The sequence below is a fragment of the Bos javanicus genome, chromosome 9 (assembly GCF_032452875.1).
Source record: "Bos javanicus breed banteng chromosome 9, ARS-OSU_banteng_1.0, whole genome shotgun sequence".
Lineage (NCBI taxonomy): Eukaryota > Metazoa > Chordata > Mammalia > Artiodactyla > Bovidae > Bos > Bos javanicus.
This window is the reverse complement of record NC_083876.1, coordinates 37,018,241-37,032,590: the sequence shown is the minus strand read 5'-3', so window position 1 is coordinate 37,032,590 and position 14,350 is coordinate 37,018,241. Positions and strand designations below refer to the sequence as shown.

Genomic DNA, 14,350 nt, shown 5'->3' with positions numbered 1-14,350 from the left:
AGGTGATATTTTACACTAAGAGCTAGCTGCATAGCACCAACATAGGATTCCAGACTGTTAATCAAAGTCTTAAAAGCCTGTTCCAAAGAGCCCGCTGTGCTTGGTAGGATATCAGTGCTTTCATTACTGCTGCAGTTCTAGAAGCTTATTTGTAGTATCTTCAAACTCATGACCCACTCCAGTACTCTTGCCTGGAAAATCCCATGGATGGAGGAGCCTGGTAGGCTGCAGTCTATGGGGTCTCTAAGATCGGACACGACTGAGTGACTTCACTTTCGCTTTTCATTTTCATGCACTGGAGAAGGAAATGGCAACCCACTGCAGTGTTCTTGCCTGGAGAATCCCAGAGACGGGGGAGCCTGGTGGGCTGCCGCCTATGGGGTCGCACAGAGTCGGACACGACTGAAGCGACTTAGCAGCAGCATTGAGTGTATCATCAAAACTGATTATCTTATAACTACATAAGAAGTTGCCAAAGAACTCAATGGGGTGATTTGGCATTTGAAGCAAACTGGAAAGGTGAAAAAGCTCTTAAGTGGGTCCCAGGTGGCACTAACAGTAAAGAACCCACCTGCCAATGCAGGAGACATAAGAGATGCAGATTCAGCCCCTGGGTCAGGAATATCCCCTGGAGGATAGCATGGCAACCCACTCCGGAATTCTTGCCTGGAGAATCCCCTGGTGGGCTACAGTCCATAGGGTGGCAGAGTTGGACACGACTGAAGTGACTTGGCATGCATGCACGCATAAGCTGACTGCAAATCAAAAAACCATGGATTTGAAGTGTCATCTTCTCTTATTCTGCATGACAACAAACCATTTCTTGATTGTGATGTGCGATGAAAAGTGGACTGTATATGACAACCAAAGATGACCAGCTCAGTGGTTGGATCAAGAAGCTCCAAAGCACTTTCCAAAGCCAAACTTGAACCAAAAAAAAAAAAAGGTCATGGTCACGGTTTGGTGGTCTGCTGCCCATCTGATCCACTACAGCCTCCTGAATCCCCAGGGAAACCATTACATGTGAGAAGTATGCTCAGTAATTGATGATTCACTGGAAACTGCAATGCCTGCAGCTGGCATTGAGCAACAGAAGGGGCCCAATTCTCCACAACAACGCCTGACTGCAGTTTGCACAACCAGCACTTCAAAAGTTGAACAAACTGGACTAGGAAATTTTGCCTCATCCACCATATTCACCTGACCTCTCGCCAACCGACTACCACTTCTTCAAGCATCTTGACAACTTTTTGCAGAGAAAACTCTCCCACAACCAGCATGAGGCATAAAATGCTTTCCAAGAGTTCGTTAAAGTCCAAAGCATGGATTTTTATGTTACAGGAATAAACAAAAACTTATTTCTCATTGGCAAAAATGTGTGTTTGAGCCTAGTTATATAATTCATAGTCCAAAACCATAATTACATTTGCACCAACCTAATACTTTCCCATTTTATGTGTCTTAGATTATATATTTATCATTTATTCACCCCTATGACACCCTTCCCTCAACACCTATTGACCAAAAAATGGGATTTTCAAACTTGGGAAATTACAGCCAAGAAAGCTGGATTTGTATTTATAAAAAAAAAAAAAAAGAAAGAAAGAAAGAAAGAAAACCCAACTGAGATTCCTCAGTAGCTTGTAAGTCACAGAAAACAGGGTATTTTAAAAAATTCAAGATCTAGTTTCTTTTGATGATACAAGTAGGGTAAAAGGTCATGGGAGTTCAATTAATTTACTTTAAAATGTTCCTTTTAAATGACGTCCAAAGAATAAATCATCAGAGATTAATCAGGGAAGACAGTCTCTCCCCCTTGTTGGAATGTCTAGGGATCTGAGAGCAGCTGGTTGTGCCTCTGTTCTCTCTTCTCCCGATTCATTTCGTGTGTGACCTCAGGGAGAGGTCACCACACAGCCCTAAATTACGTGAGCCTGCACATATAGCTGCCACTCTCTCCCTGTAACTGTCCTACACTCAGGAACCTTGCTGGGCACAGCAAAGGCTTTAAAGAGCTTGAGCTTTGTGCACAGGTTTGCTCTTTACAGACCTAGAATTATCTGTATTTTTACAGTAACACAGTGATGTTTCTAAGGTGCCTAAGCATCTGCTGGGTACAAAGCTGCTGTGCAAAGTTACAGGGAATCCCATGTGAATAAATTGTAGTGCTGATTATTAAGCAACTTGTAGGAAATAATCCTACAAACTTAGACCCAAAACAAAATAGTGGAGGTTTCCAAGAAGGGATGCTGACTAGCATTTGAGAAGTACCCACTAAGTGCCAGACACTGTGCTAAACTGTTTATGCAAACTACCTCATTAAAAAGCCTTAACTCTTTTGCAGTATTATTCTCTCCATTTTGCAGATGATGAAACTGAGGCCCAGAGAGGCCCCTTAACTTTTCCAATGGGGCATGGTTAGTAAGCAGTAGACCCCAAGTGCAGAATGAGATCCTTTAGACTCTAAAGTTTATTGTTTTTGTTTTTTTTTTCCCTGTCACTTACTCTGAGTCAAAAAAGGCAAAAAAGAATCTAATCCAGGCAAAAAGAAAATATATTTAAAATAGACCTTTAAGTAGAAGGACTATATCCCTAGTGATGGGCAACAGAGTGACCAAAATTCTTCCATGAATTTTGTAGGCAGGGTGGGTTCAGGGGATATTAAACAGTACAATCTGGCTGCCACATAGGTGGGCTTAGGGGAATGAACGAAAGCAAATCTAGAAAAGGTGGTAAAGTCCAACTACTTTTATAATTCAGTAGAGGGTTCCAGAAAGAGAAAGCTCTTTCTGCAGATTGCCAATTAGACTGTGAGCCCCGAGGGCAAGAAGGGCATGAACAGAGGTGACTGTCTAAGAACAGGAACCAGATGTCATATTTATCTGTGATTCTCATAGTGAAGCAAGGTGCTGTGTAGCTAGTAGGTCTGCAGTTTACCTCCAATGAATGAACACAAGACAAAGAAGGGAGGCTTTTCTGCCAAGTTCCTTAAGGGATGGGTCAGGGTAGGTTGTTGAACAGTGGGCAGCAGGGACAGGGACTGACCCAGCAGAGCTAAGGGCAAGCTTGATCTTCCCTTTGTACCAGCCTCAGGATGAGTGAACTAAACATCATGGCCAGCCTTTCAACAGGTCAAATACCATCTTTTCTGTATGTAAAAATGATATGCTGGAGGGCAGAAAGTTTCAGGAGGGAACAGACAAAAGGTATAAAAGGCAAATATTTTAAAGGATTTGCAACAGGAATTTGCATGCGATTGCAAATTGTAATCCTCAATGTGCATGCATGTAACTCTTGCAACTCTCACGAGTTAATAATCCCATGGTTCATACTACCAGGCCTCCAAGCCACCTTTCTTGCATATAAATCTGGTACTTTAGATGGAGGAAGAAAGAACCCTAAATTTCTAAGTTTAAGTTGCTTATTGCTTTGTGGGTTAGGTGACAAGGCAGATAACACTGATATGGTGACTTAGCAACACAGTGGATGTAAGTTTGTGCAAAAGCTTGGCTTCAAAGGCTTTGCAAGCTGTTAACATACAGATTAATTTCAAACAGGAAGAGGCTAAAATATGTGGCAGAACAGTTTTACAAAATTAATGCTTGGCTTTATAAGCAGATAAAAGTGAGCCCACTTGCAGCCTGAGCTAAGAGAAGCAAGCCTAAGCTGTGGGGGTGCAGGGTGATGAGAAGGGACAGAGTTGGGAAGGCAAGATGTAGAGAGGAAGTCAAGTCTTAGAGATACACCTGTTTCCGGTATGGTGAAAGCGTGGAGTTCTTTATAAATGTGGTAGTCACGAGTGGTACTCATACTAAACAGGAAGTTGTTGGTGACAATTGTTGCTAAGGCTTGATGATATCTTCCACTGGCTCCTATATGCCAATCACAATGTCGTGTGAAGGTGGGCTGGCCACATTTACAGTAGCAAAGTTCAGGTGGAAAATGCCAGAGACTTTCATGCTAGTGTTTTCCAGTAACTGGTGAAAACAGATGTTGGATGTACTGACTCTGGATAAGTGTGCACCATGTCTGTAACTCTGTCATGGGGAGTTGGATGACTTTCCAAGTGTGCCATATTAAATATTCAGTGTGCTATATATTAAATATTAAACCTGTAGTAGTATCCTTTTAAGAAACAGCTGGATATGAAAGAGCATCATGATATGGTCAGTAAATGGACCTTTCTGCTGAGTTACATGTGGCCAAATCTATCACATGGTTAGTGGCAGAGAAAAAAGCTATCAACTTCAATATTCCATTTGAAAAATATCCATTTATGAAAGCAGAGTCTTCTATAACTAATGTATATTACTTTGTATGTTAATACACAATGGAAGTTAATTACCATGTTTGTTCATAAAACATGGAATGTTTTCATTTCATTTAAATCAAAACATAAAACTAACATTAAGTTTTTTGAAACTCCCCCGCCCAAAAAAAACCTTCAGTGTGAAAGGCTAAGTGTACAAATATGATCATGTTCAATAGTTTTTCCCTTTCCATCCTCCTATTTTTTAATGTAATCTTATAAATGATTTCTATCTTCAAGCTGGAAACTATGCTAAAATCGGGAACACAACACAACAGTTTCTCTTTCTGTCTCCCTCTCTCTCCCTCTGTCCTGATTTTATAGCTAGATACCTAAATGCATTCCCAGGCACAACACAGCTAAGCACAAGAAGAAAGCTGATTTCTTAGAAAATCCAGATTCTAAGATTAAGATTTTGGTCTGTCACCAAAGTACACTCATGTGAGAATGTGAGGTTTGTTTGTTTTGGCTTCTGTATAGGAAACTTTCAGGTACTAATAAATGGTGGATTAAATTCATTACTCTTCACTTGTGAATCTGGTAATGCTAGGTTGAGGCATTTGGTAAAATTTTGTCCCTTTGCCATTATTCCTCTGATTTGCCAAATCTTCACTAGTCCATCCTAGGCCATACTTAAGTGAAGAAACCCTGCAGGGACTATGGAAGGAATTTTTGACCTTGGCAAAAATAATACAAAATGAAACACTTTCCTTGTTAGCTGAGTTCCCTTTACACGCAGCTGCAATTTCATGCCTCTGAACTGTGGTTTCCATGTAATGATTCTTAATAGAAGAACAGTAAAAGTGGAAAAGGAAGACTATCTGAAGGCCTCGTAGTGTCTTAAGTTTGGAACGGAGAGTGTTGCGGATAAAATGGCTGATCTGCCTTACTTCACAAGTGAAGAAACTCTAGTCCCAAATACTTAAGAGACTTCACCTAAGGACCTCGATATACGCAAAGGCAGGATCGAGCCTCAGGAGTCCCCCTGGAAATTCTCGAGCATCTACCCCCATAACCAGAGCCTGCCTACTTTACTACTTTGTGCTCTCACCTACACCTCTGACTTTACGGGGAGCTGTCCCCCCCCACCTCTTCTTCTTTCAGAGAAGTAGTTAACTTAGAGCTCCAGTTAATAATAATTCCTGGGCGTGATAGGAGTGTTTCAACCTACAAACTCCTCTGAAGGTTCTCTAGCCTGCCTGACAGGCTTGTCCGGCCACATGTGATTGCTCACAGCCTCCCAACCGTGAGAGGCACGAGATGCTTTAAACCTTCTAAAAACAGGTTCTTTGGAGAAGTTAGAAAACTATTAGTATAAGTATAATGGGCTGATTAGAAATTGTATTGGTGAAGGGTTTTTCATTTGTTGAGCCAATGTTTACTGCTAAGTCTCCACATCCCCTGCCCTTACACACGTTAATGAATATATAGAAGAAATAAGTATTAACCTTTGATATAAATCACGTTAGACCTTAGGCTAAGTAAATTCTTTCCTTAACTAAAACCCACTACACCCTCACCCTATAGGAATGTAACTTTATTTGGGTGGCATCTGTTTTAAGAATAATCACCCCTGGAGAAATAAGTGTTGACTGACCGCTGTCACAAGGAGAGGGTCATAAATTGTCAGCAGGCCCCCCTGGCCAGAAGATGATGTAACACCCCTAAGACCTCTGTATACATTTGTATGAAGCACCTGACTTTAATAAAAGTCAGGACTGCTGTCCCCACGTGACTTTTGTATAACACCTCGGTGTATAAAAACAGACCCTGGAAAATAAAGAATTGGGATCAGTTTCTCGAAATACTGGTCTCCCCATGTCACTCTCTCTCTCAAACTCTGGCTGAGTCTCCATCTGGAGCGCGGAACCCACCATGCTTACTAATTATGCCTGGGCTTCTAAGATCCAACCAGGGAGGCCTCAGTGTCTCCTCTCCTTCGGGAGAACAGAAGGATGCCTGCGGCCTACGTAAGTGTGCAAACTTCTTGTCTTGAAGTTTTATTGGTCTCCCGCGTAAACCAAGCTACTCAGCCTCTTTTCTCCACTGAATTTTCCTACTGAGCTATCCTCATTCTATTACTCTTTATATCTCTAATTAATATCTAATTGAAGCTATTGTATCTTGATCCTCGCTGACGCTGTCTCCCCTTCGAATACCCTGGATCAGCCGGGGCTGGACCCCAGCAAGAACCTAGTGGAGAACCCAACTCTTTTGCTTCATAATTCAGAGCTCTGTCACTTATGTCACTATGATGCAGAAAAATAAACTAAAAATTTGTCATTGTAAAATAATGGAACTCTCTTGGGCAAGGGAGAGAAATTTACGATACAGCAGAAAAACTAATGTGTCAGGCATCAGGCACAATGCTTCCGGGGAGTTTCACTGGTCACCTCTATGCCTCATGCCCACTCCCAACCTCTGCTCTTAAGTGTTCTTGCTCTTCTCTCCTCTCCAGGGGTATTTCTTATCTCTTTAGATACTCATAACAACCATATGCCCAGAAGCCTGTTTTCTCCACTAAATGCTAAATCCATTGAGAACATAATTTTTAAAAGAACTTTAGATGAATAATGAATAAAGAAAATTATATATATTTTATTTTTCTATTTCAAAACAACAAGGATAATAATGCCAACCTTGAAAGATTGATGTGAAATCCAAATATTATGCAATACGTTAAGTGCTTCACATAGGGCACTTAACCTTGTCAAGTTACATACTAGCAGTTCAATAACATGTATTGAATGCTTATTCATTCCTTCTCTTGGAACTGTCAAAAAGTGTTATAATCCATATGCTATGACTTCACTTTTAGAATCCATTGATTAAGAAGAGATAAATAGATGGATGCACTTTCAGATGCCTGATTTTGCAATTCTGCAATCTCCCAAGGGTCCCTAAATCCACAGGTTGGAAATCTTGTGAACTTCAGATTTTTCCAATACCTAGAATGAGTCATAATCCATCAGGAGAGTCATTTAGAATGGAGTACAATAACCACAACACAAGCAAAGCACAAAGGTCTGAGAGTAAGAGAAGAAGAAAAAATAGTAGGTCTTTGCTTTCTATTTTAAAAAATCCCCACTAATCCATAGGTTGTTGCCAAGAGGCAGCAACTTCACTGCCTTCAACCCTTTTTGCCTCAAAGGTGGCCACTATTCTAAGCAGCACAGTGGCCAGGATGATAACATATGTCGATTGGACAAGCATGGGTTAAATATGGGATGATCAGCCTTTCTAGTTTACTCAGGTCTGTCCTGGTGATTGCATTGCAAGCCCTATGTCCCAGGAAACCCTGGTCAGATTGGGATGGTTGGTCAATCCAAGTTTTCATAGAGACCACTGAGGATGGTGTTGTTTCCAAACCACAGTTGCTTGCTAAGCAGGGAGAAACATACCCTACATTTACATATGGCTACAGAGCTCTTCTTACCACAATGGCCTTGTGTATCCATTGATCACTAGGAATGTGTTCATCAGCATTATAGCCTGAAACTAGGTCTGAACTGAGATGCCTAATTAGTTAAAATATATACCCAATTCCAAAAAATTGGTATGCAAAAGGAATGTAAAGTATCTTAATAATTTTATATTTATATATTGAAAAGGTAATGTTCTAGATATGTTGAGTCACATAAGATATATTGTTCTTTTTACTTTTTAATGTGGCTATGAGAAAATTTTGCATTATACACGTGGCCCATACTGCACTTCTACTGGACAGAAACAACAGACTGCTCTAAGATTTTTAACAAGGTAATGATGCATTTATGTCATGCATAGGTAGCGACATAAAAAGATGCTTTGACTGTACAGGCAACTTAAACAAAAGATAAATAAATTAGAGAGTATCAGGCCACAAACAATGGGAGATCAAAGTGTCAAATCAAGACCAGACTCATTCCCTGTCATCATTTCTGCCTTCATTTGTGCCAGGATGAGCTTTCCATCTTGAGACTTCAGGCCCAAATGAGAAACGAGGTCTATCTTTCAAAAGCCTATAGACCAAAGAGGGAAAGAGAAAGGTATTTGACAAATGTTTTGAATATTATAAAAATACAAAATCATGTTCTAAGTAATATGATAGACTCCAGCAAATGTTTTCTGCATTGATTTAGTTGATTTTATCATCCAGGTAATTTTGAGTTTATTCAACCCTTCCTCTAAGTCTTCACTGCTCCTGGCCACGCTCCTTGAGACTGGGAATTTGCACTAATAAACTGCATGCAACCAAGTGTGTTTGTTTCAGTGCTCTCTTTCCACTTAATGATCAAATGTTTCTTCTCTTATTTACTTTCACAAGAAGCAGGTTAGTCCAGTGAAACCTAATGGGCTTAGGTTCAAACATTGCCAATGTTCCTTACCTAGTGAAAGCTTTTAATTTCCCTCTGCCTCATTTTCCACCAACAGCATTGAGTAAAAAGACCCTGGATGACTCTGAACTCACATACACACACACACATACACACATATCTTTTCTTGCAATTCAACTTATTATTGTTAATCATCTGAAAATACCGAATGCTTACAAACACTCCAGCTTACTGTAATTGTACTCCCTCAATGTAACTATTTTCAATCACTGGGAGGGTTCTGCATACTAGCAATTGGGTTCCCTCTAAACATCCTTGAGAATGTTTATTTGAAAAGATTACCTTGTTTTCCTTCAGGATTAAGTCATGGTCACTGCAGAGAGAGAGGATTTGGAAAAATGGCAAGCAGTTTCTGATGGTTCCTCAGAGACTGCCCTTGTTCAATGAATAGACTCACAGAAAAACAAAATGCATTCTAGCCCACACACGTTAGAGACATTTTTCAAACACCTAGATTACAGAAGATAGGTATTACAAATAACATATTTGTTGGAGAGAGTGAAGAAATCACAAACTTGCTTGGATAAACACTATTAAATGCATACTTAACCAGTGGATTGCGACAGTTCCCCTCTGGCACTCACTGACAAGCTTGACTCCAGCGGTAAATTAGGTTGCAAAACTTCCTTGTCAGAGAATTCACCCTGTTAGGAAGACTCAACCCTGGCTTTGAATCTGCAAGGACAGAAAAATCAATGTGACAGAAAAGCAGTTGCTTGTGTCAGGCCTAACCAAGAAGAGAAAGGGCTTTAAATTAATCATGATTTAGGGTTGCTGGTAAAATGGTGCAAAGACCCATTTTCCCCTGGAGTCTCTGAAAAAGGAAAAAGAAGAGGAGCCTGGAGCACTGTGCGCATGCTTCCCACAGACACTGCCCTTCCTCTGTAAACAGGATTTAGTGTTTACCGTTGAGAGTAGCCAAGCATTGTTGATCTGTGTAAACAGATAAAATGCATCAAAATCTACAAGATTTTGGCTGAGGCAGTTGTACACAGTATCTAAGTGTAGAGTGAAGATAGATGAAAATTTCATCTTCCCTTTTGGAACCTGTGATCTGACTTTAATAAACTGGGGAGATTTCAGGTTATATATTGAATTTTGATTCCTCACAAAAGCGAAAGGCTGGCATGAGCCTCTTATTTGCAGGGAGGTCAAACACCACCTTCTGGAGGTGTCTGTTTTCATCCCCTGCCTGCCTTAGACTAAGAGCATCTACAGGAGGGAAAGTAATTTTTGTATGGTTTAGAATCTGTTGCTTTAAAGTTGTCATAAAAGACCTACTAAGGTTACTGGTAAACAGCCACCATTAGATGGCACCTGGGAGGCAGTAAACCCCAGTAAGGTAGGGATGAACTCCGCCTCAGCTGTCTATCTCTGTTGACCAAACAAGTTCACTTCAATTGTCTGCTTGTCTGCTTTCATTACTGATTTAGGTAGTCGGGGTTTTGCATTTAGAGAGAATGACTACCTGGTCTGCTAACTTCAGACTGCCTTTCATCTTGCACCAGGTAATACATCTTTCTAGCTCAACAGGTATTAACCAACCCAGGTCAAATTAGGAAAAAGGTGCTCCCTCCTCTAAGGTACTGCTAACCATAGTAGTACCGGGCAAGCCTGGCATTCAGAGACTGAGGACTAATGTCCAGGATTGAGGCATGTTCAGAGATAGAAGAGAAGTTGAACTTTAGCCCTTTCGGTGAACCTCAGTCAGGCACTAGAAGCTCAGTCAGTGAGCCCAATTCATTTATTTTTATAGTTATCTCCAACTAAAAGGACCAGGATTTTGTGGGACTTTAAAAACCACTGGTTCAACTATGTCAGTTGTTTGTCATGCTGATACGATTCATTCCTCAGTTCATTATTCTGTAAATGCAGGGATATCTAATGAAGGTCTAACCGGATCAGACCCTATTTTAAAAATGTTCCTCTTGCTTCATTTTATAGTGTCATCTTTATCATGAGGCACAAGAAGTTCTACCAAGAGAATGATGTAGATTTTATTCCAGTCTACCAGGGCTCAGAGAGAAACAGAAAGCATTTAATCTATGCAAATGTGGTCAGTACATTGAAACAAAAGAATACAAAGACTAAATCAGTAGAAATCTGAAACACAAGCACCTCCAGAAAACTGAGTTGTAGGGATGAATAATATAAGTAAATACGATGACTACACATTTTTTTAACTTTGAAATTTATTCCAGAATAAGGAGAGGAAAGGCTCATACATCTAGGCTGCTCCACACTTCCAGTGGTCCTGAAGCTGCACCAGACAGATGGCCAGGTAACGAACACACGGCTGCTCTGGTAGTAGACTCTTTAAGGCATCATTATATATCAAGCAGCTTTCAAAAACAAAATCATTGTTTATTTTTTATTTTTGTAGAGGAGAATTTATTTTTGTAGAGAAGTACAGCCATCAGTGCAGTCACTGAAAATCAAGAGCAGTCTTCATATGTACCAAGGGAAATTACTAAGAAAACTTGCAGACTCTCCCTCTCTGGAGATCTTTATAAATAGGATAACTTTTCACCTGTTCTGTGTGGTGTTCTCTGAAAACAAGTAATAAACAGAGAAACCTTTCCAAAACCCTTGTTAGATCTCTCATTCGTGGTTTATTTTCCACTCATTGCATCTATGTGCTTTTTCCTCATCTTGCAGTCAACACCCTTGAGAAAGAACAATTGGAGAGGGTAAAATAAACAGACTTTAGGGTTCCTGATAGACTAGTAACAATAGAATGGAAGTGAAAGTTAGTCTGTCAACTGTGTCGACTCTTTGTTATCTTTTGGACTGTAGCCTTCCAGGTAACTCTGTCCATGAAATTCTCCAGGCAAGAATACTGGAGTGGGTTGCCATTTCCTTCTCCAGGGGATCTCCCCACCAAGGGATTGAACCAGGGTCTCCTATATTGCATTTACCATTTGAGTCACCAGGGAAGCCAGTACCAATAGAATAGTTAATAAATATTCAACCCTTTCTATATTCCAAGACTATTTAGTATGCTTCTTGAGTTTTCAAAAGGAGACAAAAAATGTTGCCGCTTTTGTAATTTGAAAAGCAACAGAACTACCATATGATTTGGCAATTCCACTCCTGGAATATATGTGGAGAAAACCAAAAAGACAATGCACTCCAATGTTCATGCATCGCTATTTACAATAGCCCGGACATGAAAGCAACCTAAATGTCCATTAACAGATGAATGGATAAAGAAAATGTGACATACAATGGAGTATTACTCAACCACAAAAAAGAATGAAATAATGCTATTAGCAGCAATGTGGATGGACCTAGAGATTAACATGCTAAGTGAAGTAAGTCAGAAAGATAAATATCATATAATATCACTTATATGTGGAATCTAAAATGACACAAAAGAACTTATCTATGAAACAGAAACGGACTCACAGATACAGAGAACAGACTTGCAGTTGCCAAGTGAGGCGAGGAGGGGAGGGAAGGATTGGAAGTTTGCGATTAGCAGAGGCAAACTATTATATATAGGATAGATAAACAACAAGGTCCCACTGTATGGCACAAAGAACTATATCCAATATCCTGTGACAAATAACAGGAAAGAATATGAAAAAGAATATGTATATCTTGAGTCACTTTGCTGTAGAGCAGAAATTAATAACATTGCAAATGAACTATACTTCAATAATTTTTTTTTTAATGTTGCAGTGTTCCTGTCTAGACCAAATTAAACCAATAGCCAGGTTTATAAAGAACTCTCCAGGTGCCAAGTCCAATGCTGAGCATTTTGCATGAATGATCCCATTCAATCTAACAACAAACCTTTGAAATAGACATTTTATTGTTCCATTTTACAGATGAGAAGACAGAGTCTTAGAAAGATTGTCTTACATAAACTAACAGAAATAGGACATGATGAAGCTAAGATTAATGTATTAGTTTCCTATGGCAGTTACAACAAATTATAACAAACCCGGTGGGTTAAAATAACACAAATTTATTCTTTCACAGTTCAGGAGGTTAGAATCATAAAATCAGCCTCAGTGGGCTAATATCAAAGGGGCAGCAAAGCTTGTTCCTTCTGGAGCTTCACGGGGAAAATCATCTATTTTAGGATTGATGCATCATTCCGTTAGCCCATGGCCCTGAATCACAGTATCTTTTTTCTCCCTCTTTCCCATCTCATTGCCTTCTCCTCTTCTTTATCAAATCACTTTCTGATTCCCTCTTAAGAGATCACTTGTGCACACATTTAGGTCCTACCTGGATAATCCAGGATAATCTCCCCAGTTTAAATCCCTAATTTAATTCCTAATTTCATGGAAAGATGGGCTCAATAAAGGACAGAAATGGTAAGGACCTTACAGAAGCAGAAGATATTAAGAAGAGGTGGCAAGCACACACAGAAGAACTATACAAAAAGATCTTCATGACCCAGATAATCACAATGGTGTGATCACTCACCTAGAGCCAGACATCCTGGAACGTGAAGTCAAGTGGGCCTTAGGAAGCATCACTACGAACAAAGCTAGTGGAGGTGGTAGAATTCCAGTTGAGCAATTTCAAATCCTGAAAGATAATGCTGTGAAAATGCTGCACTCAATACGCCAGCAAATTTGGAAAACTCAGCAGTGGCCACAGGACTGGAAAAGGTCAGTTTTCATTCCAATTCCAAAGAAAGACAATGCTAAAGAATGCTCAAACTACTGCACAATTGCACTCATGTCACACGCTAGTAAAGTAATGCTCAAAATTCTCCAAACCAGGCTTCAACAGTACGTGAACGGTGAACTTCTAGATGTTCGAGCTGGTTTTAGAAAAGGCAGAGGAACCAGAGATCAAATTGCCAACATCCGCTGTGGATGTTATGTTTCCAACATAAACTGTGGAAAATTCTGAAAGAGATGGGAACACCAGACCACCTGATCTGCCTCTTGAGAAACCTATATGCCGATCAGGAAGCAACAGTTAGAACTGGACATGGAACAACAGACTGGTTCCAAATAGGAAAAGGAGTCCATCAAGGCTGTATATTGTCACCCTGCTTATTTAACTTATATGCAGAGTACATCATGAGAAATGCTGGGCTGGAGGAAGCACCAGCTGGAATCAAGATTGCTGGGAGAAATCTCAATAACCTCAGATATGCAGATGACACCACCCTTATGGCAGCAAGTGAAGAAGAACTAAAAAGCCTCTTGATGAAAGTGAAAGAGGAGAGTGAAAAAGTTGGTTTAAAGCTCAACATTCAGAAAATTAAGATCATGGCATCCAGTCCCATCATTTCATGGCAAATAGATGGGGAAACAGTGGAAACAGTGTCAGACTTTGTTTTGGGGGGCCCCAAAATCACTGCAGACGGTGACTGCAGCCATGAAATTAAAAGACGCTTACTCCTTGGAAAGAAAGTTATGAGCAACCTAGACAGCATATTAAAAGCAGAGACATTACTTTGCCAACAAAGGTTTGTCTAGTCAAAGCTTTCAGAGAAGGCAATGGCAACCCACTTCGGTACTCTTGCCTGGAAAATCCCATGGAGGGAGGAGCTTGGTAGGCTGCAGTCCACGGGGTCTCAAAGAGTCAGACATGACTGAGCGACTTCACTTTCAGTTTTCACTTCATGCATTGGAGAAGGAAATGGCAACCCACTCCAGTATTCTTGCTTGGAGAATCTCAGGGACAGGGGAGC

General features: G+C 40.3%; 1 protein-coding gene across 10 annotated transcripts in view; it reads right to left on the bottom strand.

Annotated features, from left to right (window-relative positions):
* Window positions 1-14,350, bottom strand: part of LOC133253824 (uncharacterized) — a 175,966-nt gene that overhangs the window by 112,651 nt on the left and 48,965 nt on the right. Inside the window, exons 1-2 of one of the 10 annotated variants that reach the window (XR_009738456.1) lie at window positions 8,968-13,512; window positions 572-8,310 (exon numbers count right to left, since the gene is read on the bottom strand). The exons of 7 other annotated variants lie outside the window; for them this stretch is intronic. The gene's annotated coding sequence lies outside the window, so the exon portion shown is untranslated. Of the gene's footprint in view, window positions 1-571; window positions 13,513-14,350 lie in introns of those variants that run through there. 2 more of the 10 variants (XR_009738455.1, XR_009738457.1) reach the window with 2 other exon arrangements.